This window comes from Juglans regia, chromosome 4 (genome assembly GCF_001411555.2).
Source record: "Juglans regia cultivar Chandler chromosome 4, Walnut 2.0, whole genome shotgun sequence".
In the NCBI taxonomy this organism is placed as follows: domain Eukaryota; kingdom Viridiplantae; phylum Streptophyta; class Magnoliopsida; order Fagales; family Juglandaceae; genus Juglans; species Juglans regia.
Window position 1 is genome coordinate 7,226,557 of NC_049904.1, and position 8,609 is coordinate 7,235,165.

Below are 8,609 nucleotides of genomic sequence, written 5' to 3' on the forward strand. Positions count from 1 at the left end.
GACACCCGTATACTTTGCAAAACCAAAGATGGGTATAAGCGTCTTTCCTACACAAAAAAAAAAAAGGAAGGTAGCTCCTGGAGGTTACTGCTGGATTTTTTTTTGTTTTCTTGTATGAAACTTGAAAGTAAGTATTTTTTAATAATGTTGTGATTTTTTTTTTAAAAAAATAATTTTTAAAAATGTTCAAATATATATATATATATATATATATATATATATAAACGCGTACACAAAATAAACTAACGGAATATATTTCACCAAAATTGCTTGTCGCGTGGTTCCCTCACATGACCAGGGGCCACCTGTTCATGATCACTAGGGGTCCGTGACTCCGTTTACCCTGTGCAGCGTTAATATAACTCTATTTCAATGCATCTGTTGTCTGTATGCTGTTCATGAATTAAGAGAACTAATATTTAAAATGTTAAAGTGAGCAATTTTTTTACATTTAAAAAAAAAAAAAGATAAATTTGAGATCTATATTAAAAAATTATTTTTTTAATAATAACCTCACTGTATTTAACATTTTTCTTTCATTAAAAATATGTTTATTTTATTAGTTTAATTTTTAATCTTTCCTATTTGCTGGTAGCGTACCCACAAAGACTTGGTCATTGCCAAGTCTAAAATTTGGCTAAAATCTTAACTTTTAACTATAACATTAACTTTTAGCTAGGTGAATCCACATTGGACTAGCCATCTTAAAATCAAAATAATAATATAATATTATATATTTTAATAATATTTGACAATTTTTTTATTTTTTTATTTTGCAAATTATATACTTCATATATTTTTTTCCTCAATCAAATTATTCAACAAATACATTTTGCCAATCCTTCGTACCCGAGAATCACATATACAAAGATGTTAACCTTTCTTCTACCCAACCCTTCAAAGAGTTGTCACTATCACAGGGAAAGATGAATCCATCATATCCAGAATTATACATAAAAGGCTCAGAATCTGTAGAGGTCCCTTAAAACCACCTTTATTATCACCAAGAAGTTCACGGGCTGCCTTCTCAAGAAATTCCTTGGCAGCTATTTAAACCAATTGTTTTTCAGATGATTGATACTTCCGCTTCTATTGGACACTCCTCTCTAGATACTTCATCTTAGGCCCCTCTTCTCTACTAATATTTCTCATACTTTGCTTCTGGTCTACAAAAAATGAGCAATCCCTCAATGCAAAGAGCTAAAAATAGTTAAAGATTCATGAACATAACAGTTAGAAAAGAACAATTTACCTCGGGTCAGGTCAGGCAAAGAATGCTCAATAAAACGTGTTGCAGCCTGATAATTCAAGGTAGTAGAAGGTTGAAGTGGTGCTTGAAGAACAAATTCAAAATCATGCAATCAGTTGAGAGGAAAATGAACTACAACCAACACAAGAATATTTTCATTAGAAAATGAGATTCTAAAAAAAAATCAAATTTGAGCATATGATAGTATGCTCTGCATATTAAATGACCCAGCCCAGAATCACCGATATTACATTAATTGACAACATTACATGCGAAGAGGGTTGAGGTGGTCCGAGCGAGTAAGAGCAGAGACTGAGCATGTTGTAGAGGAAGGAAGAGTTTCGTCTGGGGCCTAAGAATTCGGCACTTCATTAATACCATAAATAAATGGACGGTAAAAAGACCAACAACCTTATCATCAAAGCAATCAAATCCAACCCAAAATTCCTAATCAGAAACTCCAAAAAAGAAAAGAAGAAGCTAATCATAAAGACTCATAGATCCATACCAGCCAAAAGTCCAGCCAAGCAAATTCAACCATAACATAAAAATTAAAAATTGAACTAAAAGTTTTACACAATAAAAACTTAGAAAAAAAAAACCCCACCAAATATATCAAACTGCAAAAAAAAAAAAAAATGTTGCTGAGAATAGCACAGACACTCATGGAGAGGGATCAACTTCTGAAGGACATAAGGTTGAAATTGCAGCAAGCTCAAAACCGTATGAATCTGTAATATGACAAGGGGCATCAAGAGAGGAGCTTTCAAACAGGTGACATGGTTTATGTTCGGTTACAACCATATAGGCAGCAATCTGTGGAAAAGAGGACTACCATGAAGTTAGCAGCTCGATATTTCAGTCCATTTAGAGTTTTGGAACGAATCGGACCAATGGCATACCGACTCCAATTTCCTGAAGGGTCATGTGTTCACCCGGTGTTTCATGTATCCTTGCTAAAGCTAAAATTGGGTAAACAAGAAACAACAACTACTGAGCTCCCTGAGGCTGCACTCACGTCCACTCCGGTCCAACTGCAAGCTGTCTAAGCTGTTCGTGGCCAAGGACGCAAGGCAATGGTACTCATTCACTGGCAAGGGACCAACCCCGCTGAAGCTACCTAGGAGAAGATGACAACTATCAGGTGGCAATTTCCCAAGTTCACCCTTGAGGACAAGCGTCAATCTGAAGTGGGGAGATTTGATACGGGTGCCAAGTAAGGAAGGAGGAATTTGAATAAAGAAGAGCATCCAACATGATCGAGTCCGGCACAATAAGAAACTTTCTCTTTGGAAATATTGCTCTGTTTTGGGAATAAATCCATTAGCTTTTAATTACGTATTATGCTTAATTTTGGAAAGTTGAATAATGGAATGACCAAATCATTGTAAGGGAGGAATGAATAAAGTTATGCAAATAATTATTATTCAAACTTGTTTTGAAAGAGACGGGTTCCTCATCAACCCAACCATTTCCTGCAATTTAATTCAACATAGCTAAGGCACGTCGACTCGATCCGGCATCCTTCCTTGTTGAACCCTTCTTAACTCGCTCAGTCGCCAAAGCTCGTAATATTGTCACTAGATTGTCTCTGGCTCTATTGTTTTTCTGAACTTCTGGCCGCTCTTTCACCAACTTCCTTTTCAACTCACTGTTTTTACTCCTGGACTTTACCTTCCAAAGATCACTATTATAGAGTTATTAGTCCAATATACGTGCATTTCATCCTTGGCTAATACTTCTGAATTTTTTGTTGCAGTATGGTGTGAACATTTTTCTTATTACATCGTGTAAGGATACAGCTTGTTGCGTAGAAATTCTTTCAAATTTCCAGAAGCCAAATCAAGGTAAAATCCAAGTCTTGCAAATTTTTGTTATGATCCATAGATTGCTTTTGGTCTTTTGAGCTCACAGTGGCTTGGCAAAGATTTTTCTGTTGATTCTACTTGCAGCAAGTTTTATTTTCAATTCCCGGTTTCCAATTTTAATTATTTGTTAAAAAAAACAATGTGAACAAAGGGCATTGCGTGGTTACAAAGACATGATCATCCTACAAAACCAACTATAAATTAAACATAAAGTATATTTGCCTGATCGTGTACAATAATCATACCATGGACCCTATTTTCATTTTCAATGATAACCATTGAAACCTTGATTTTAAGCATCCATTTAAGTGCCACAAAAATAGGAAAAATAAAGAGAATTAAAGAAATGGACCATATATATTTGTTCTCTCAATTTAAATTTGTGTTTGTGTGTGTGTGTGTGTGTGTTTTTAATGTGTTTTTTAAAGGGTGGCCGTTAAATGTAGTGGCCAAATTCTCCATTTAAAGATACCATATTTTATATATATATATATATATATATATATATATATATATATATATATCCTCAAGAAGGTATTTCTATTTTTCCATACTTGCACCTCTTTTTTGTCATTAATAAAATCTTACATCCTCACACTTTTTTTTTTCCACATCTCATAATAGGCAAGACAATTTCTTGGTCTCTTTTTACAAGTTTTCCATTCTTTTTCTTTGGTAACTACGCAAATAGATTTTCAAGAAACAAGCTATTTGGTAAATTTAAAATATCATTTTTCCTATTTTTTGACATTTTTTACAAGTCTTCAATTAGCTAACTTAGTTTGATTAGTTTTGTTAGTAACAACTCGGTCTAGGCTCGTGAACAAAACTCGTTTAAGCTTAGACTTGGCTGGTTTCGAAACTCGTAATACATTTTTATATGTATGTGTTATATTTATTAAACATTAACTGTATTTTATATATTATTAATTTATTTATAGTTTATAATATTTAATATGTTCCCAATGTTTACAGGATATTTTTGGTAATTCTTTTTATAGAAGATATCTTATGTAATTAGTTATCTATATTTAGTTGTGTATTTTATTTACCCCTATGGGTTGGCTCAAGTGGAATTAATGCAAAAATTAAATAAATTAGTGAAATTAAAATTAAGTGAGCTCTTTAATGTGTATTATGTAACTAACTCATTAAAATAATAATTATCTATTTATATTTAAGATGTTAATAGTAAGGGTGTGCAACCGGATCCAGATCCAGATATCTGGCCATTACCGGATCGGGATGCTAAGATCCAGACAGTTATATGCCCAGATTCAATCTAGGCTCTAGTCTTTTCAAGATGTTTGGATGGAAGGAATTAATTGTTTCTAGGCTCTTGTCTTTTCAAGAGTTGGACTCCGCCTTCAGTTATATTATTCATTTCATTACGCATGGCTGCTTATTTTGATTTGTAATTCAGATGTGCCCTTGAGTGAGTTCAGAAAGAAGAGAAGCAACGGAACACCCTTTTGCTATCCTTAACAATTGTTACTTGAGGAGTACTCATATTCCTTGGTTCAAAGACTTGCTCCAAATTCTAGTATTCTCTCAATAATTGTGTGCTTTGTCATCTCATTTGAAGAACAGATCATATTTTCTTCTTTGTCTGAATATTTCTACAATCATGGCTCTATATGTAACACCCCGTATTTTTATGTATTTTTAAAAGTAAATTATTTTGAATACTTGTATTTAAATTTCTGGTACTTAGTTGACTTATTATATTATTCGCTGCAACTTTTGTTGTGCACTTTTTCATGTTGCACACACTTGGGCACATTTCGTTGGGATGCGGTGGTATCAGAGCAGTTTGACTTTGGGTAAAACCACATGTCCCGTAGGTGCAGTACCAGAAAGTTTTAAAGTTGTTATTTGAAATTATTTTGTTTGAAGAATGTTATTTTAAATGGTTTTAATTTATATTTTGTTGGTTTTATTCTATTTTATTTCAAGTTATCTTCTTGTATTTTAAATCTATTTTGCTATAGTTCTATTTTAATTTGTTTTGAGTTGAATGTGGGGGTTAAGGGTTACGCTATGGCAGGAAGATGGTACGATCGAGAATGTCATTGTTAGGTATAAATATGTAGTGTAGTAGGCTTGAACTTTTATCGACTTGGTTTGCTTTTGTAATCTTGAGGCATGAAGGAAACGGTTTGGTTTGGGTGATCTCTTTGGGGAGTAGGATAATTGAGGTTTTAGATTTCGTGGAGATTTGACATGAGGCCTTAGAATAGGATTTTGTAAGCTCAACAAACTTTTAAGGGTAGATTTACAAGAATTTCACCAAAGGTTTAAGGTTTTACAGACTTTAAGAAATGATTTGTTATCATTTAATATTTTAGATTTTGAAAGTTTCGAGAGTTGATTGTTTTATTATTGGATATAAGTTTATTAATTTTACAGATCTCAGAAAGTGATTCTTATATAATTTAAGGTTTTAAGGTTTTAAAATTACAGATTTGAAGGACTGATTTGTATTGAGATTTGAGTTTTTAATTCTGCAGGCTTGGTGTGCTTGCTGGATTTATTTTGGAGATTGGTTAGTCTGTGACCATTAAATAGGGTTGATCAGAGTTAAGTTATTGATATAGGAATTTTCAAGGAGAATATTTCTTTGGAGATTGAATGTATTGATTTAGTTCGTGTATTTCTATGGGGATTGAAGATTTGGTTCGAATTGGGGAAAATAATTGTTAATAGTTAGAGGTTTTAGTGGCAGGTTTTGGGGTTTGATCTATATCAGATTTAAGGATAATAGTTGGTGTAGATTCAAGAATGAATTCTTAGTGAGTTGAGGAAAGTGTGTAATAGTTCATGGTTTGGAGATCAAGAATTTTCTACCAAATGTGGTGAGAGTTTTCTGGTTAATAGGTGTTGAGCTACCTCATATTTAATGGTGTTATGTTGTGATATAATTAAGGATTCAAATCTTGTGTTGATCTTAAGGGATTATTGGTGATTTGAAAATTTGAGACGATACTTGTAATTAGAGAATAAAATTTTGGTGGTGCAGATTTAAGATATAATTCTTGTTGATTTTGAGGGAATATGTCTGGATGATGGAAATACTTGTTGATGTTTAACTTTGGAAGTGACTAATAGATTACCAACTTGTAGAATTCAAGAAAGGTTTGGAAGTTATAGCATAGGAGCTGATTGAGGTTAGCAGTTTATTGTGGGAGGATAATAATCATTGGGTTTTGCTGAGTGTTGTATTAATTTTTTTGTGGAAATGGAGATTTTGGATTACTTGGCCGCCCTAGGAATAATAGACGTGATGTGTCATTGGGAGACTAATGCGAGCATTATGGAATCACCTATAGGAGTAGACTTGAGAGTGGATTACTCATGCTTGTTAGGAGTTGTTGGTATGGTCTTTTCGAGCATGTTTTGGGTTGTATCTTGTATCCTGTTTTAGCGTGATGTTTGGCTCTACAAATTTCGAGGACGAAATTTTATTTTAAGGGGGAGGATGTAACACCCCGTATTTTTGTGTATTTTTAATGAGAGATTATTTTTAATTATTCAGAAATTTATTCCCTTGTTTTAAAATTATTGGATTTTTAGTTTATTTATTTTATGATTTTTAATTTTGTAAAAATTATTTTAAAGTGTTTTCTTAATATTATTTATTGTTATGCATTTAAATTCTTTTCATATTTAATTAACTTATTGTTGGGTTTAATTATTTTTTTTTATTTTAATCATTACGTTTGAATTATTTTATTTTACTTATAGTTTTAAAATCTTTTCCGTTAAATCATTTTTGTGACCCAAAATATAAAGATTAGACTTTATTTCTTTCCTTCAATTTTTCTTTTCTTCTTTTTCTTTTCTTCCTTTTTCTTTTCTCTTCTTTTTCTTTTTTCTTTTTTCTTTCTTCCCCTCTGTTTCCCGCACGACGTCTCTCCCTTTCTCTTCCCGTGCGTCGCCCCTCTCCCCCAGCCCGCCGCCGTGAGCCGCCGGTGACAGACACCGCCCCTCCCATCAGCTTCCCCACCGGCCGGCGACCCTACCCCTCCATTTCCAGCTCCTCCATCGCCGCCGATAGCCCCCACGAGCTACTCCAAGCCGCGGCATCCATTTCGCCGCTGCGCCGCCGTCGCGCCACCACCGGCCACCATTTCTTCACCACTTCACCCTCGACCTCCTAGCAACCCATTGGACCCAACCCCACCTCCGATCCGTCACCGGTGAAGCACATTCATCAACATTTCCGTTTTGGGGTTTTTGGTCTTCAACCGCCGCCCACGCCGCCACCCACGGCCAACCACCACCACCACTAGCTTCACCAACATCCTTAGGCCCTACCCTATCAATCTTGGGTCTTCGTTTGTACCCGTTCAAAAGTTGGTCTTTGAGACCCACGGCCACAATGCATTAGGTACTGTTTTGTTGCTGCGTTACCGCTCTTGCATCTCCGTGATCTTCCGGAAATTATTATATAACACTGTAAGTATTTTCCAACAAACTCTTGTGATTTAAATTTATTTTTGCACTAATACATTACACTGTATTGAATTATTGATTGGTTTTATCGGACTGAATCTGAGGAGTACGGGGGTTGGATGGATTGGAGAATAAAGTTGTTTGTGTGATTGAATTGTGTTGATATTGTTGGTTGTTGGTTATTGTTGTCGTGTTGTGTTCATTTCATTTGCACGCATGCTCATGTTTGTAACTGAAAATTGGATTTTCACATGATTGCATGCATGTAGGGGTGTAAATTCAAACTGAAAAATCGGTCCGGAGCAGACCGGACTGGACCGGTTTTGAACCGGTCTGGTCCGGCACCGATTCTTAGAATGTGAAAACCGGCTGGTTCCGGTCCGATTCCGGTTTTAGGATTTTTCGGACCGGACCGGACCGGTTGATAAAAAATATACATAAAAATAATATTTGTATTATTGTATATATAAGTTTTATATATTATGTATAAATATAAATTTTTATGTGAAATTTTTATATATAATATATATAATTATATATATTCATATATGAAATAATTTTTATTATAATTTATAAATTATTATATAAAATGTTAATACTAAATCATTAAAATTTTATAACTAATACTAATATATAACTTATAACTATACCAATAGTCTAATATTAATACTATTATATAGTCTAATATATTAATAAAAGTATAAAACAGTTTTTTTTTAAATCAGTTTTTTTTTTCTTTTTATAAACAAATTTTTAATGACAAATTATGAAACTTACATTTTAAAAAAATCAGAAAACCGGACCGGACCGGACCGGAAACCGTTAAAACCGGAAGTACCAGTTTAGGAGGGTAATCGTTGCATAATCGGTTTTGGAAAATACAAAACCGGTAGATACTGGTTTGGTCCTAGATTTTGTCCACAACCGGACCGAACCGGACCGGTTACACCCCTACATGCATGTTCACGTGTTTATTTGAAAACTGAGTTTTCATGTGAGAAATGATTTTAAGTGTGTCTGAAATGTTTGAATTAACT